Source organism: Bombyx mori, chromosome 22 (genome assembly GCF_030269925.1).
Source record: "Bombyx mori chromosome 22, ASM3026992v2".
NCBI classification, from domain to species: Eukaryota; Metazoa; Arthropoda; class Insecta; order Lepidoptera; family Bombycidae; genus Bombyx; species Bombyx mori.
The window spans coordinates 11581815-11600450 of NC_085128.1; the positions used below are offsets into that span (position 1 = coordinate 11581815).

At 50.5% G+C, this 18636-nt stretch overlaps 1 pseudogene; it reads left to right on the forward strand.

Moving 5' to 3' along the window:
- Positions 1-311: 311 nt before the first annotated feature.
- LOC134200996 (zonadhesin-like) overlaps positions 312-18636 on the forward strand; it is a 30944-nt pseudogene continuing 12619 nt past the window's right edge.

Consider the following 18636-nt stretch of genomic DNA (forward strand, 5'->3'; position numbering starts at 1 on the left):
ATCAAAGAAAAACAATTTCAGTCAATTCATGAACGACATGATAATGAACTTTTCCTGTAATTGAAACAAATTAACAAATTTTCAACCGATTGAAACGATTATGTTAATTTAAAATATGTTTAAATTAAAGAAAACGGCTTAAAATGCTTTAAAAGGTTCACATGAAACAAAAACAGTGTTATTTTTCTTTTATTTAAATATTTACAAAAGCATCCTTTACATTTGTTTACCTATATATTTGTACAAGTGCACGAACTTGTATAAGCGGCGACTATAAAACAGTGAATAGCCTTGATAAGCACTTCAGAAAGCATTCTTTGCTGAAAATGTTAAAGACGTTCTTGTTCGTAGCCTGTATCGCTAATGTGCTTCTAGTAGACTCTACTGAAGGTAAGCTTGCATTATAAATCTTACGAAATTGTGTGATAAGAGAAAACTGTTTTTTTTTTTAAATTCATACAGCACAAATTTAGACATCGCAATTAATTTCTTTATTTTATAAAAAAAAAGTTGTTTAATATTTATATTCGAAAATTTTCATATTTATATTCAAAAAATCACGCAGCGAGACTGCGTAACAAAAAAATTACTCAACAGAAGACCACTAACGAAATTAAAGAAATAAATCACTAAAATAAAGTTTTGGTGTTTTGTCTCAAGATGCCTCGTGATAAAATAAAAAAATCCCTCCCAAAAAAATCTGTTTGCTTACAAAAGACACTTTCTTATTTATTTTAGTAAAATACGTTGCATAAAAATTAACTATTATCCCTATATAACAACAAATATTTCAAATGAATAAAATGTGAATAAAAATTGTCGTAAAGTTCTGGAACTTTCGACGAATTTCAAATAATGGTTCACCTTTTATTTTATTTGGGAATAGTTTTTTTTGACAGTGTTTTTTGGTCCGCCCTATGCACTTTATTTTATTGATATTTAATTTCTACATAAAACATGTATGCTAAAAGACCTCCGTGATAAATAATAAGTCCCGATTAGTTTTCAATAAAGACTGGGGTGCCGTTATTCTAAATTCTAAAGCCACTGTCTCTCGCAACTAACCGGTAAAAATAATACCCAATACCGTAATTAATACCATGAGAGTTGATACGGGACGTTCCACCGGATAAGATCGTTCTAAGCAATGATATCGAGGCGCTGCTCGGCATGGGAAGCTCTGTCATTCTAGCGGGCGACCTAAATTGTAAACACATCAGGTGGAACTCACACACCACAACCCCGAATGGCAGGCGGCTTGACGCGTTAGTCGATGATCTCGCCTTCGATATCGTCGCTCCGCTAACCCCGACTCACTACCCGCTAAATATCGCGCATCGCCCGGATATACTCGACATAGCGTTATTAAAAAACCTAACTCTGCGCTTACACTCGATCGAAGTAGTTTCAGAGTTTGATTCAGACGACCGTCCCGTCGTTATGAAGCTCGGTCGCGCTCCCGATTCCGTTCCCGTCACGAGGACTGTGATGGATTGGCATACGCTGGGTATCAGCCTGGCTGAATCTGATCCACCATCGCTCTCGTTAAGCCCGGACTCTACCCCGTCTCCTCAGGGTACCGCTGAAGCCATAGACATCTTAACGTCACACATCACCTCGACATTAGATGGGTCATCGAAGCAAGTTGTAGCGGAGGGCTTCCTTTACCGCTTCAAATTGCCCGATGCTATTGGGGAACTCCTTAGAGCTAAGAACGCCTCGATCCGCGCCTACGATAGGTATCCTAAAGAGGATAATCGTGTTCGAATGCGTGCCCTACAACGCGACGTAAAGTCTCGCATCGCCGAAGTCAGAGATGCCAGATGGTCTGATTTCTTAGAAGGACTCGCTCCCCCAAATAGGATCATATGATAGTATCATAGGAGGTGCGGCTCCTGGCCCAAAAAAAAAAATGATGCAAAGCCAAAAAATATAACGTAATGGATTAACTACCTGGCCATAATATATTGCAATATATAATATTAGAGTAATTTTACCTTAATTACATTGCACCATAAATTATTTTAAGCATTAGGAAAAAAACTACCATGCACAGTTTTAAAATATTATACATACGTAAACTAAGCATAAACTAAAGTTTTCTTTACTTTCTTTCTACTTTACTTTCTACCTGAAAGAGAAACCATTTGCAAGTTACCAAACGTGGCGACTTACGACTGTTTTTGAGTAAAATTCGTTTCGGTTTGAAGGATGGGGCCCCGTAGTATTATAACACTAAAACTCAGCACTCATGTCCCAAGGTGAGTGGCGGAATTTACGTTGTTGTTGACTATGGGCTAAGGTAATTACAACCAAGTGGACCGGAGCTCATTCACACGTTTACTCTATAAAAGAAACATAGGCAGGACAGTGGTACCTTCCCGCAACTTTATTCCTTAACACCAAACATTCAAGATTTGGTCTCGGGCTTAGAATTTTTATATAAGTAGCTATTTCCTATGTTTCGAACTTATGGACGGTAGTTAATGCAATTTTAAAATTTCTACACATGAAAACTGTAAGCTGTACCATAGCGCATCCAAAAAACAAATAACAACCTTTTTTAATTTAGCAAAACAACTTTGTGGCGAAAACGAAGAATCTTCAGATTGCGCCAATTGCTATGATAGTCCAGATTGTTGTGTGGATCCTATGGTTTTTTTTTTTTTTTTTTTTTATGATTGAAGGATTACTGGTGGCCCGGAGGCCTTTCCAGTTTCACCAGGAAAGGTGGGCGAGCAAAGGCTCAGCCAGGAGGGGTGGGATTTGCTAACAGCTACCCGAGCGCCTCCGAAGGAGACCTAACAGCTCAAGAGCAGCTGCTTCGCGAATGAATCTACTACCGGATCGGAATCGCGACCCGCTGAGAAGATCCGGCGAGAAACTCAGCGAGCTGATTCATGGGTTAGGTTGCACGGCGAACTCTTTGTCGAGTTCGACGAGTACGGTTACCGAGGTCCCTAAGCCTGCTCCTAGAGCTGAAGGCGTCTAGTGCAAAGGTTATTGGATCTGATGGATCCGTAAGGACGTGTCTAGGGCGTCGACGGTGACTGGCTCCTGCATGATCAGGATTCGGGGAGTAGTCAGCGGCGGCTACGATAAGGCGATTATCATGACGCATAGCCTTATCGAAGTACCGTTCCGACGCTGACTTCATGTATTTCTGTATAGATTCGAGGCCCAGGTCGTCGTGTAGGTCAACGTTCCTCACGAACCACGGAGCTCCGACGGCTAACCTGCAAAAGCGGGATTGTAGAGATTGAAGGGTGTCTATGTGCGTGCGGGCCGCGTGAGCGAACACCACACTCGCGTAAGTCATGACGGGCCTTATGCAAGTTTTGTAAAGTGTCACCTTGTTCCGAAGGGACATTTTACTCCGCTTACAAATCATGGGGTAGAGTCTACCAAGAATAAACGCGGCACGGTCACGGACTGATTTTATATGCGGGCGGAATGTCATCGATGCATCCAGGGTAACGCCCAGGTACTTGACCTTCCTGGCCCAGGGTATGGATTGACTAAAGAGAGTAATCGGGGGTGTGAGATTCCTCCTCCTAATACGGGAGGAAATCCGTGTGGAGCTTCCCCTCTGAAAGAGCACCGCAGTACTTTTCGCTGGGTTGATGTCTATGCGCCATTTTCGGAACCACTGTCCTAGGGCTAGGGCTGCGCTCTGAAGCTTCTTCGCGATTAGGGACTTGTTTCTACTGGAATAGTAAACAGTCGTGTCGTCGGCGAATAAAGCTAAATGGGTCGGCGGCGACCGGGGAATATCGTTAACGAATAAGCTAAATAGGAGGGGTGAGAGGACAGAGCCTTGCGGGACTCCAGCTGTGAGAGGTCGTGGGGAGGAGCGGGTTCCCTCGACTCGATATCGAAAAGAGCGGTTCGACAAGAAGTCCCGTATGATGAGCACGAGACTATCCGGCACGCCCATGTTGAATAGTTTGAAAATCAAACCATTGTGCCAGACTTTGTCGAACGCTTTTGCGACGTCGAAGAAGAGAGCTCCCGTGTATAACGGTTTTGGTCGATTAAGCCCCACAAGAATGTGCTCCGTGAGGCGGTGCACCTGTTGAACGCATGAGTGATTTGTACGGAATCCGAATTGTTCATCGATGAGAATGCCCTTGGATGAGACGAAGTCTCTGAGGCGTTTGTAGAGCAGACGCTCATACAGTTTGCCTAGAGACATGAGTAGGCTAATCGGGCGGTAGCTCGTCGGATGATTTTTTGATTTACCGGGTTTATGTATGCCGATAACGTCCGCTTCTTTCCACACCGCGGGAAAGATACAGTTCGCCATAGCGGCATTGAAAATAGATGCCAACATCACGATGAGTTGGACGGGTAGAAGTTTAATAACGCGGTTGGATATACCGTCGGAACCGGGAGCCTTGCGAGGACGTAGGTCTTTGATCAAGTCTTTAACTTCCATCGGGGTGACGGGTGGTAACACATCAGAGGGTGGCAAGGAGGCTCTGCGTTCTACCTCACTGTCTACTAATTCTACATGCACAGGGTCCACGGATTGAGTGCTGGGCGTGCACTGGGTTTGCAATGTATCGGCCAGCAGCTCTGCTTTTTCGTCATCATCGAACGCCGTGAGTCGGCCTGAGGGGCCTACGAGGGGGGGCATAGTTACTACCGTATCCGATTTGAGAGTACGAGCTAAGCGGTAGTAAGACCTTTGGGAGGGCGCGAGTCCTTCTAAGAAATCAGACCATCTGGCATCTCGGACTTCGGCGATGCGAGACTTTACGTCGCGTTGTAGGGCACGCATTCGAATACGATTTTCCGCGGTAGGATACCTGTCGTAGGCGCGTATCGAGGCGTTCTTAGCTCTAAGGAGTTCCCTAATATCGTCGGACAATTTGAAGCGGTGAAGGAAGTCCTCCGCTACAACTTGTTTCGATGACCTATCTAATGTCGAGGTGATGTGTGACGTTAAGATGTCTATGGCTTCAGCGGTATCCTGAGGAGACGGGGTAGAGTCCGGGCTAAACGGTAGCGATGGTGGATCAGATTCAGCCAGGCTGATGCCCAGCGTGTGCCAATCCACCACAGTCCTCGTGACGGGAACGGAATCGGGAGCGCGACCGAGCTTCATAACGACGGGACGGTGGTCTGAATCTAACTCTGAAACTACTTCGATCGAGTGTAAGCGCAGAGTTACGTTTTTTAATAACGCTATGTCGAGTATATCCGGGCGATGCGCGATATTTAGCGGGTAGTGAGTCGGGATTAGCGGAGCGACGATATCGAAGGCGAGATTATCGACTAACGCGTCAAGCCGCCTGCCATTCGGGGTTGTGGTGTGTGAGTTCCACCTAATGTGTTTACAATTTAGGTCGCCCGCCAGAATGACAGAGCTCCCCATGCCGAGCAGCGCCTCGATATCACTGCTTAGAACGATCTTATCCGGTGGAAGATAAACGGACGCGATAACGATCGGCGCGTGTCCCGTCAGTGAGATTCGGCACACTGATGCTTCGATATTAGCGAGCGCGGGAGGATCGAGTGGGACGCAATGCAGGGCTCTTCTATAGTAAATGACGGTACCACCACCACGAGCAGAGAGCCTGTCGTTCCTGACCATGTTATAGTTCGCGATTTTAGGGTCACGGCGCGCGGGCTTAAGTAGGGTCTCCTGCACTAAAAAGATATCAATTTGATGGTCACGCAAAAAGTCAGAAACCTGATCACGCTGATTTGCGAGACCGTAAGCGTTAAAAAATCCTATCGTTACGGATAGGGGCTTTATTCTACTTATATACGCCATTGATTACCGGCGGAGTGAGGGGAGGACGTACGTATTTAATGACGCGTATACGTCGGCGTATTCTTGCACAACGGCGATAAAGTGTTGTGCAGTGGAGGCAGAGCGAATGGCGTCGCCCAAAGCGTTAACGCGCTCAAAGTTGATCGACTGAAAGAAGTCGATCGCTAAAGCGAGATTGTCGGACGCGGTCGGAGGGCAAGTCGCGGGAGAGGGACGAGTCGCGGGGGCGGGACGAATCGCGGAGGAGGGAGTTGTAGCCGTGTTCATGTACGGCAGCGGTTTCGCCCAGGCCGAGACACTGGGCACCGGCGCCGGAACGAACGCTGGCTTAGCCTGCGACACAGAGGGTGCCGAGGCTTTGATGTCTGGGCCGGAAGCTCGGAGGCGGTTTTGGCGGGCGACGCGGCGATTTATTTTCGGGGCTCGGGGGCATCCGCGGTAATTTGCGGGGTGACCCTGTGTTCGACACAGGACGCAGCAAGGCGGTTCTGTCGCGGTTTTTTGATCGCGAGTGCATAGGGCCGTGGCGTGATCGCCTAAGCACTTGACGCATCGGGGGCGCGCGTGACAGTTACGGGAAGAATGCCCGTATAATTGGCAGTTATGGCATTGGCTAGGTGTGCCTTTCTTGTGTGGGGTTTCGACTGCGATTCCGGAAAGGCTACAGACCGTTCGGATGTTGAATATTTGCTTACCCTCGGGGGTAGGCTGGAGGGCGACGAGAACCATATTATATGGCTCCCTTCCGCGGCCTGTGTGCATGCGGTGTACGGAGTTAACCGGTAGGCCTTGTTCGAGAAGGTCGGCCTTGACGAGCTCGGCATCCAACTCTTTAGGGATGCCACGTATAACGGCACGGAGTTCGCGTTCCTCCTGGAGCGTATATGTGTGGAAACTTATACGCTCCTTACGGAGGTAAGAAGAGAGGGCCCTATGGTCGTCGGATGTTCGAACCTTAATTTGAATGCCGTTCGCGAGGTTACGGGCATTCGTAAAATTGATATTTTTGGCCTTAAGGGCCAGGGAAACTCGTTCCCAAGCTGCCTTCTCTTGAAGGATTACCGGGGGAGGGGTCTGGGCTTTATTTTGTGCCACCGGACGCGGCGACGGAGTGGCACGGGCTGGAGGCGCAACGGGAGTCTGAGGGCGGGGGCGCGACGCGTTCGCGGCTTTGCTAATTTTAGCGGCCGCGGGAGCTCGAGACTCCGCGGCACGCTTCTTACCCTTTTGCACCAGGGTGAATCCATCCGTCGATGAGGCGGGAGCGAGGTCGACCTCCATCTCCGAGTCAGAGTCGGAGGACGAGGAGGCGGGCGCAGGTGACCTACGAGTAGGTGTTTTGGACGGTGCGACGGAGGCCGCGGATGATCGCGCTGCTGGAACGGTGACCACGGCGGACGACGCAGCAGTTTTACTCGCCAGTATAGGCGACGCGGGAACGGCAGGCACGACGGAGGCTGCGGTGCTCGATGCAGAAGCTTTGCACGCAGGTACAGGCGACGCAGGAGCAGCGAGCTCGGTGGAGTCCACGAGAGGGCTCGCAGTGTGATCGGCCTTGAAGGCCTGAAACTCGGAAGTGAGCTTTGGGTAGCGAAGCCGGAGAAATTCCGCAAATACAGCGTCCATGATGTCTACGTGCCCAGGTGGGGCTACCCTGGGTCTTAGAAAACACTCGCCTTGCGGCGAGGCCCCAACTTCTCGGACCTGAGCGGTTCTATTGAACACAGGTGGCGATGCGGCACGATTACTGCAGGACAAAGAAAAATCACAACAAAACGGAAATAACAAAAAGAAACAAAACAATTAAACACTTCCAGGAAGACAGTTTGTCGGCAGATGTACCACGAACACAGAAATAACAAAAGGAAACAAAACAAATAAAAACTTCCAGGAAGAGCACTTAGTCGGCAGATGTACCACGAACACAGGCCGCGCGAACAATGGCCGGGCTAACAAAAGCCGGGCGAACAAAGGCCGGGCGATCGAGTGGTCGATGAGCACGTCCGCGCGTGACGGGTGCCTCTATCGGATCCTATGGATTGCATTCAAGGATGCATTTGCAAAGTAGGATATGTGAGGAACGATGAAGGAGTTTGTGTTCGAGATGATTGTGATGGTACGTACGTAATCTCTATGATTTTTATAAGCCGTGACCATTTTATAACTATTCTAAAATTAAATCACAAATAATGTTACTTATTATTCACATAAATAAATATTAAATTGATTAATTATTAAATACTTTAAATTATGTATTTCATAATTAATTAATAGATTTTATTAAAAAGAAAAGTTACATTTTTTGATTTAATAGCATGCCTTATAGTAAGTGTATACCGTTGCTCGAAGACAATGTCAATGCCAATGTGGTTTGTTATTTGTATTCTCGGGATATTATGCTCCGAACACATAAAAGTCAAACACACCAATTCAACAATATAATAATATAATATGTGTACAATGTTCTATTAAAAAGTAAAAAGAGTAAACAAGTCGCCAGGCACTACAAGGCACCAATTAAAACTTAAATTATATTACGTTTTACAATCAACTTAAATCAACGCGCGCGAATCTCGCAGTATGACGTCACGGGACACCTGCGCGTTCGGGAACTCCGATCGCATCCGATGACGCCCGAGTGCGACCGAATGTTGCACGCTACACCAATAAAGTATATTTATTATTGTTTACTACTGGAAAGTAATAGGGCTGTGGGAGCGCAGTTTATAGTGAACTCCACTCAATTTCACTCTAAAGCCCAAAAAAATTTCTCAAAAAGAATGCACTGTTGATGAATGCCATAGTGCCTGATTAAAGAAAAAGTAGGTCTGCTCTGGTGTATAGCTAACCCCCGGTGAAGGTCAAGGGGCGACCTAAGGGGGTAGAGGCCGCGCGGCGCGCTACCAGCACTCTAGCGCGCCGCCAAGGAGTATCAATAATAGAGCGACCGGTTGGCGGTGTATCGCGCCCCGACCCGGCAGGCTGGTTCTGGTCCAGCGGGGTATTCCGGGATACCAGCGGCAGTGTCTGGGCGACCTAACGGGCTGCAGTACCGAGACGGCCGACTTTTCAGAGCCTTCGATTCGCCTCGAAGATTCCGTCGGCCGGGCGTCCTTGGGGTGAGCTGCGCCGTCTGGTTGTAGTGTTGACCACGGTAACTCCCTTACCTCATCGGGGTTCTGTCCTCGGAGGGGATCGGACGCTTGGGCGAAGGGAGCAGGGGACTCATTTAGTGGGTAGGGCCCTAAAAACTTGCTTGGGCCCGTGGTCTCGCAGTCGCGGACCAGTTCCACATACCCCGCGCGCCCCCTAGGCGCGGGGACCTAATAGGAGGTGCGGCTTCTGGTCGAAAAAAAAAGGTGCAAAGCCAGAAAATATTATAACATAATGGATTAACTATCTGGTCATATAAATGAATAATGCATTTGTATTCAAATTCAACCATTAATTTCTTTTACATTTTATTTATTAGACTCATGCAATGGGGATCCGAACGCTGTTGCTGGATGTGGAGTAAATTGTAACAGACATTGTTCTGATATCGGCAAAGAATGTCAAAGTTGTGCTGCTGTTTGCTACGAAGACGGCTGCGATTGTAAAGACGGATATTATTACGATGATAACATTAATAAATGTGTTTTACCCGAAGACTGCAGTAAGTTTGGATAATTTATTGAGTACAACTGTATTTTTGTGGTCAATTTCGGAAAACTTTAATTTATACCGAATGTTTATTTAATGAAGTTTTTTTAAGTACTTTCATTACAAAACAATGGAATGAATATTTTTTTAAGAAAAAGCTGTGTCGTTACTGTTTTTGCATGTAAATATTTACCAAACGTTGACTCTCACAACAGTGGAGACTGGTCATATTTAGCATTGCTCGCTGTACGCAGAAAACAACCACATCAAAATTGAAAAAAAAAAGGAAAAATAGCGAAAATACAATAATTATAATAATATAAAAGCGTAAATAGAAATGGACATTGGCCATAAGATAAAACGAAAAGAAAGAGGAGCAGATTACGATGGGGAAAAGAAATAAATTCAAAACTAAGAAAATTATAGAGACGGTCATACGGCCCACCTGAAGGTGAGTGGTTACTGTCGCCCATGGACTTCGGCAATGCCAGGGGCAGAGCCAAGCCGCTGCGTACCGCAAAATACTATCTTATTTAGTTTATACTAGTTTACAGAATAAATGAATTAGAAAGAAATGAAGTAGACCTCAATATTTAACCTCAACTATATACCTAACTATATAACTATAGCTCAATATTTAATATTTACCTCAATATTTAATAGTGTACATAAACATAATATATATGAAACTGAAGTGTATTATTATTTATATACACATCTATTAATAACGAATGTATAGGATTTATATTACTAGAAATTTGTGTAAGAAGTAAAGATTTATAAAAATAAATTTAAACTTATAAAATTTAAAGTGATCTTCTAGATCTTATAATACTTCTACATCTTCTGTTACTAGACTGACTAATTTTAAAACAAATAACTATAAATTTTCAGTATTGTATTTGTTGGAAATTTATTTCTGTATAATTTTCTGTAAAAGACAAAAAACGCAAATTCACAAATTTATTGGTAACCGATTTTTTATTGTAGAAACGTGATAAATATTACTTCATTTTTCTCTATACACCTTGTTTCTCGCTACACCCAGAAATACCAACAACGCAATACTAGAAATAACAAAATATTAATCTAATCACGTTCACAACTTATGTCACGAAACAAAACTAAAGATATAATGTTTTTTTTTTCTTAGCTCCTACTTGTGGTAATGATGAAGTCTACAATGATTGTATACAAGGGTACTGCCAACCGAAGAATTGTTCGGAAATAGGGAAACCCGTTGCTTGTCCAAGAATAGATCCCAAGAATTGCATCAAAGGGTGCTTGTGTAAAGAAAACTACGTCAGAGCTGATAATGGAACGTGTATACCAAAAACCGACTGTCGTGAGTACTTACAGTTATTAGTAAATATTTCATAATTTATTTAGAACCGTTCATCCTCACTGTTTTTCTATTCTCTTATTCCTCTCGTATGTATGTTATTATGACTGGTCTCCATTTAGACCTTAGAACTTATATCTCGAGGCGGGTGGCGCATTTACGTTGTAGATGTCTATGGGCTCCAGTAACCACTTAACATCAGGTGGGCTGTGAGCTCGTCCACCCAACTAAACAATAAAAAAAAATAAAAAAGTAGACAGGCTTCGGATAGGACATTCTTACTTTTTTTTGAAGCCAATTTCTATGTTATTGTCGGACATGGTTAGCCAACGTCGTATCGTAGATTTAATAATACGTCAAGACTTTATGACTCAGCTGTCTAATTTTTATGATATTTTCAAACTAAAGAGTCAATTCAAAGCTTAGCAATTACATCTGACACGCATGGATACCATAATCAAAATTAAATCTTATATCTCACAGTGGGTATTTCTTGGTTTGTATGGAGTTTTGTGACTGCGGGCATCGGGTGGATGCATAAACTTAGTAAAATAAAGGCCAATTTACCGCGGATTGTCTTATTGAATCTCTCTATTATGAATTTTCAAGCATCCTGCGGTGGAGACAACAACGCTCGTTCCGGCTGCGGCTTGCACTGTAGCAAACGGTGTGGCGATATCGGAAAAAAGCCAAGAGCATGTGCTGCAGTTTGCTATGACAATGCTTGCGATTGCAAAGAAGGATTTTACCTAAACGAGAATACAGGAAAATGCGTAAAACCAAACCAGTGCCGTGAGTATTTTCAGACGTAGATTGTAGTTTAGAAAATACTTATACAATACTAATAAACTAGAAAAAAGGAATGAAAAATGTCGATTACTTGAAACTATTAACGCGCCTACATTGATGATACTATGACAGAAACCTTCCATGGAGGCCCAACCACAAGTATACGGTACGTACGTACGTATCCTATCATACGAGACAAAAACCTTCCTGGAGTCCCAACTATTGGAATTTCTTTTTCCTTATTCCTTCCTCGACTGCCCTATTCAGGTCTTCCCCTATTAAGGCCATCTGTTGATGCTTCAAGTAAAACTAAGTTTGCATCAAGAAAATAAAACCAAAGAAAAAACAAATCAAAAGCGGGTATAAAACTGAAATAAAATGCCGGTTTTTAAAACGAAAATTTGTGAATATTGTTAATCAATCTGAATATAAAACTCTCGCGAGTGTGAAAATTTAATAAGTATCAAAGATCTTCGGAGTGAGTTAACAAGTTTATTTTTTTATCAGTTCCAACAACATTAAACACTTATCACAAACAAAAACCGCTTTCAAATGAATGCTTTTAAAGGCAAAAGAAATGTTAAAAAAGAGCATACAAATATGCTCATACTCGTGTGTATATATTTATCTAAATAATCGATATATGCACAATTAATGTAAAAAAGTTGTTGGTTCATATTGTCAACAGAACTCTATAGGTAGTCCACACCCTTTAAAATAGAACGCATGACACATGACTTGACCTATATCTATTCCCCTGCCTAGTTCGGCCGCGTAGTAATAATTCGTTTCGGTTTGAAGGATGGGGCCCCGTAGTATTATAAAACTAAAACTCAGCACTCATGTCCCAAGGTGAGTGGCGGAATTTACGTTGTTGATGACTATGGGCTAAGGTAATTACAACCAAGTGGACCGGAGCTCATTCACACGTTTACTCTATGAAAGAAACATAGGCAGGACAGTGGTACCTTCCCGCGAGGGCTAGCTTTATTCCTTAACACCAAACATTCAAGATTTGGTCTCGGGGTTAGAATTTTTATATAGCTATTTCCTATGTTTCGAACTTATGGACGGTAGTTAACGCCATTTTAAAATTTCTATACATGAAAACTGTAAGCTGTACCATAGCGCATCCAAAAAACAAATAACAAACTTTTTTAATTTAGCAAAACAACTTTGTGGCGAAAACGAAGAATCTTCAGATTGCGCCAATTGCTATGATCCCCACCGAACGTGGTCTCGCCTTGTCGCGGCGGTGGGGCTTAAGCGTGCACCCCGATACCGTGGAGCAGCGTTGTCTGCACAGGGGTGCCGTGAACAAAGAGGACTGCACACCGTGTTCCCGTTTTCCCACCTTTGCTGGACAAAGGGTGCGTGAAGCGGGAGATGGCTCCCTTCTGGAGCCCTCTTGAATGCTAGGCCATGTCCCCGGCAGCTTTTTGGCTGCTAAAGGGGAAGGCCCTCCAGAGGAGGGTACCGGTACGCCGGCGTGGCCACACCGTGGTCAGACGTGTGGGTCTGTCAGTAATGGTAGACCCCACGTGGATGAGAAGTGAACCGGAGGGCACTCCCTTCCGGTCGCTGGTTGCCATGTCCCCGGCTGCCTCTTGGCGGCTACAGGGGAAGGCCCCCCAAAGGGGGGTACCGGTTTACCGGCGTGGCTTCGAAGAAGCACACCGCAATCCCTACCGAGTAGGGGACGGGGGCTGCTGCCTAGCAGGAGCCGTGAGGATGCGAACCTCTATAAAAAATGCCCCAATCCCAAGTTTTTGACACCTGACGATGGGATGAATGGCTGGAGGGAGTCTAGTCCCAAGGGTTGTCCCATACCGTAATCCCCACTTGGTGGGGGGCGGGGGCCGCTGCCTAGTAGGGGCCGCGAGGATGCAAACCTCTATAAAAATGCCCTAATCCTAAGCCTGTGACGTGCCCGGTGATGGGATGAGTGGCTGGAGGGTGTCCAGTCGTGAGGGCCGTCCCAGGGGACCGACCCCTGGTTAAATAACAAAGGAACAAAATGAATGATGGCAAACTTACAAAAAAACATTACCCCAGGAGGGTACCACTCTAGGTGGAGAATCCCTCCGTGCTTCCACTTCGGTGGGAGCATGCTGCCCCACGTATTCTGGGGGGGGCAAAGCATGCCACGATGAAGGGGGCTGTGCGACGGGCAGCGGAAAACCCGTCGAACCGAGGTGTGCCAGCGCTGGCTCGACGCGCTCTGCGCTCGTCAGCGACTGCGAGGCGGCTGGCCCGAAAGGGAAAGTCAGGCGGAAGAGGAAATCGAGGGGAGTTTCTTCCCGCGAAGGGAAGGGGGGGCTAACGTCGTCCTCTGACACGGATGCCCCACCGGAGAAAGTGGTGGTAGTCTCCGATTCGGCCTCTGCCGCGGAGGAGATGCCGCCCCCTAAAGGGAGACCCGCTCGGGGGAAGGGCGCACCGTCACCGGCGCCGTCATCGGCGTCGATGTCTGTCGCCTCGCTGGACGGGCGGACGACAGAAGAGGAGGAGGGCGGTCTTCGGGACCCTGCCTTGGTCATAGGCAGGGCCATGAAGACCGTCAAGTCGTATGCGGCGACCAGTGCCAAAACCAAAGCTGCTGGCCGCAGGCTGCGGGAAGTCGTCTCGCGAGTCTCGAAGGTTCTGCCTTCGGTTGCTTCCGCCAATGACCAGGTGGTGCAGCTGATGGCGGAGAATTTGAGGCTCCGAGCACAGCTACAGGCGCAGCGGCGGCCCGATGACAAGGTTGCTGCTACCAAGCGGGTAGCCGCGACGAGGTCGTCGCCCGCGTTGCCGCGTGCCGCTGGGTCGCGGACTCCTCCGGCATCTGTGCCGGCGGTGTCGCCGCTGGTCTCCGGGGTCCCTCGGGGTCCCTGTCCCTCAGCGGCGGCTGGCGACCCGTGGCCCGTGCTGCCACCATCGCGCGCGGTACAGCGGCGTTCGCGTCTCCCGTCGCCGCGGTCTAGGGAGGCGACGGCCGTCGAGCGGCAGCAGGGATCCGCGGGGCCACGGATCGTGGGCCTGCCGGAACCGAATTGCTACAGCCTGGACGAGATTATCGATCGCACCGTCCAGGCTGTAATGGAAAGGCTGGGTGGCGGGCTGGCGGCACTCGAAGCGAAACGTATTGTCGCTAGTGACGCTGAACGACCTGCGTCTACACATGCCGCGGTGTCGGGTGCTGCAGTGACCCGCTCCACCCCCGTACAGGCTCCAGCCACTAGGGCGGGCCCGGGGCGAGACAGAGCCAAGCGGGGGGGCGGCGCTAACGCGAAGTGCACATCGCAAGCGCCTCAACCCCGTCCGCTGCCCCCGCCCCCGTCTAACATGGACGAGGGGTGGAATGTGGTGGCCCGGCGGGGTGCCAAGAGGGCCGTACCGACAGCTCCCCAAGTGGGTGGAGCACCGGCCACTGCGGCGTCTCAGGCTGCTCCCCAACAGGGTCGAGCGCCTGTGGCCGCCAAGAAAAAGAAGATGAAGAAGAAGTCGTCGCGCGCGCCGCGGTCGGCGGCAGTGGTCTTAACGCTGCTGCCGGCCGCCGAGGCCAAGGGCGTGTCATACGGAGATGTAGTCTCCCGGGCGCGCGCGGCTATTGATCTGGACGAGATCGGGGCGGGGGAGGGCCTCCGCTGTAGGCTGACGGCCAATGGGGCCAAGCTGCTAGAGTGTCCCGGTGCCGATAGTTCCGGCATCGCGGAGCGTCTGGCGGCGAAGCTCCGTACGGTTCTGCCTGAGGAAGAGGTTCGAGTGCACAGGCCGGTCAAAATGGCTGAATTGAGAGTGACCGGCCTGGACGACTGCACCACTAAGGATGAGGTGGCGGCGGCTATTGCCGCCCGGGGCAACTGCGCCCTGGAGAATATAACTGTAGGCGAGCTGCGCCTCGGTTATACCGGGGCTGGCTCTGTTTGGGTGCGTTGCCCGGTAGAGGCGGCCACCTCCTTGGCTGCTCCTCCGCCCGGTAGACCGTCGGGGGAACCGGGCAGGTTGCGCGTGGGCTGGATAGCGGCCCGCGTGCGCCTTCTCGAACCACGCGCCTGGCGGTGCCTCAGATGCTTCAGCACTGGGCACTGCCTCGCTAAATGCGCGAGTGCGGTTGACCGCAGCGGATTGTGCTTTCGCTGTGGTCAGCCTGGACACAAGGCGGCCGTGTGCTCGGCTGCGCCGCATTGCTTATTATGTGCGGCGGCCGGGCGCAAGGCTGACCACCGGGCCGGGGGCAAGGCCTGCCCTCCGGCCAGCAAGAATGCAGAACGAAATCGGCGCCGCCAAGCTAAGCGGCGTCAAAAGAAGCGGTTGGCCGGGGGAGCACCGGCCGGCACTTTGTCCCCCGCTGAGGCGTTCGCGCCCGATAGCGGGGGCAATGGAGTAGGGGAGGGAGCGATGGATGTGGTTCAGCCTTAATGGATCACACCTATCGCTTCCTGCAGGGAAACTTGAACCACTCCGCTGGGGCTCAGGACATGTTGCTCCAGACCATGGCGGAGTGGTCAATTGACGTGGCTGTGGTCGCCGAGCCATACTTCGTTCCCCCAGCGGATGACTGTTGGTTTGGGGACGTTGATGGCTTGGCGGCCATACATATCAGAAGAACCGCGATGGTCCCCCCCCTGGCGATGGTGACCAGGGGCCCCGGGATCGTCGCGGTACAGTTAGAAAATATCGTCGTGATCGGGGTGTACTTTTCTCCGAATCGGCCTACCGTCGAGTTCGAGCGGTTCCTGGACGGGCTAGAGGTGATCGCTCGTCACCTCGCTCCCCGTTCAGTGATACTGGCGGGGGACTTCAATGCGAAGTCTGTCGCTTGGGGTTCCCCATTCACGGACGCTCGTGGTAGGCTGCTGGAGGAGTGGGCGGTCGCGGTCGGTCTCTGTATCGTTAATAGGGGCTCGATCGCGACTTGCGTGCGGTGGACGGGCGAGTCTATCGTGGACTTGACGTTCGCGAGCTCGCCCGTCGCACGGCGCATCCTCGGCTGGAGAGTGGTGGTGGGGGCGGAATCGTTGTCCGATCACCGGTATATCCGGTACGATCTTTCTGCCCCTGCGCCGACGCCGGCTGCAGGTGCCCGCGGGGTTGACCCCCCGCAGAGTGCATCCCGGTCATTCCCTAGGTGGGCACTGAAGCTCCTGAACAGGGAGCTCCTGGTGGAGGCCTCTATGGTGGCGGCGTGGGCGCCCAAGCGCCCACAACCTGTCGATGTGGAAACCGAGGCCGAATGGTTCCGGGGCGCGATGCACCGCATATGTGATGCCTCGATGCCCCGGGTCGGCTCTCGGCACTCTGGACGGCGACAGTCGCCCTGGTGGTCGCCCGAAATTGCAAGACTGCGTGCGGTCTCCATTCGGGCGAGCCGCCGGTGCACTAGACACCGCCGTCGCCGCCGCCTGCGGCGCGACGAGCCCGTCGCGTTCGCGGAGGAGGAAGCTCGGCTGCACCGCGAATATCGCGCTGCGAAGGACGCCCTGCGGCTGGCCATCAGGCGGGCCAAGGAGCAGAACATGGAGAGACTCTTGGAGGCGCTCGAAGCGGATCCGTGGGGGAGCCCATACAAATTGGTACGCGGCAAGTTGCGCCCGTGGGCCCCCTCTATGACTGAGCGTCTCCAGCCCCAGCAGCTGCGGGACATCGTTTCGGCGTTGTTCCCGCAGGAGCGGGAGGGTTTTGTCCCTCCCGCTATGGGCGGGCCGTCTGACACCGTCGACGGCCAAGCTCCTGCTGAGGTGCCCCGTATTACGGAGGCAGAGCTCCGGGTGGCCGTTGTCAAGATGACTGCGAAAGACACGGCCCCCGGCCCGGACGGAGTCCACGGCCGGGTATTGGCCTTGGCCCTCGGTGCCCTGGGGGACCGGCTCCTTGAGCTATATAATGGCTGCTTGGAGTCGGGACGGTTTCCGTCGCTCTGGCGGACGGGTAGACTTGTGTTGTTGAGGAAGGAGGGGCGCCCGGTGGATACAGCCGCCGGATATCGTCCTATCGTGCTGCTGGACGAGGCGGGAAAATTGCTGGAACGTATTCTGGCTGCCCGCATCGTTCGGCACCTGGTCGGGGTGGGGCCTGACCTGTCGGCGGAGCAGTACGGCTTCCGGGAGGGCCGTTCGACCGTGGATGCAATTCTTCGCGTGCGGTCCCTCTCGGACGAGGCCGTCTCTCGGGGTGGGGTGGCGCTGGCGGTGTCTCTTGACATCGCCAACGCATTTAACACTCTGCCCTGGACCGTGATAGGGGGGGCACTGGAGAGGCATGGAGTGCCCCTCTACCTCCGCCGGCTGGTTGGGTCCTATTTGGGGGCCAGGTCGGTCGTATGTACCGGGTACGGTGGGACCCTTCATCGCTTTCCGGTCGTGCGTGGTGTTCCACAGGGGTCGGTTCTCGGCCCCCTCTTGTGGAATATCGGGTACGACTGGGTGCTGAGGGGCGCCCTCCTCCCGGGCCTCCGCGTTATTTGTTACGCGGACGACACGTTGGTCGTGGCCCGGGGGGATGATTTTAGGGAGTCTGCCCGTCTCGCCACAGCGGGAGTGGCCCTCGTCGTCGGAAGGATAAGGAGGCTGGGTCTCGACGTGGCGCTCAATAAATCCGAGGCTCTGTGGTTTCACGGGCCGCGGAGGGCGCCACCCGTTGACACCCACATCGTGGTTGGAGGCGTCCGGATAGGGGTCGGGGTGCAGTTGAAGTACCTCGGCCTCGTGTTGGACAGCCGGTGGGCCTTTCGTGCTCACTTTGCGGAGCTGGTCCCCCGATTGATGGGGACGGCCGGTTCTTTGAGCCGGCTGCTCCCGAATATTGGGGGACCGGATCAGGTTGTGCGCCGTCTCTACGCGGGGGTGGTGCGATCGATGGCCCTGTACGGTGCACCTGTGTGGGCTGAGCCGCGCAACCGGGCCACTATGGCTCGGTTCCTGCGCCGGCCGCAGCGCACCGTTGCCATCAGGGTCATCCGCGGATATCGCACCGTCTCCTTCGAGGCGGCGTGTGTTTTGGCGGGGACGCCGCCATGGGAGCTGGAGGCGGAGTCGCTCGCTGCCGACTATCGGTGGCGCAGCGAGCTTCGTGCTCGGGGCGTGGCGCGTGTCCCCGA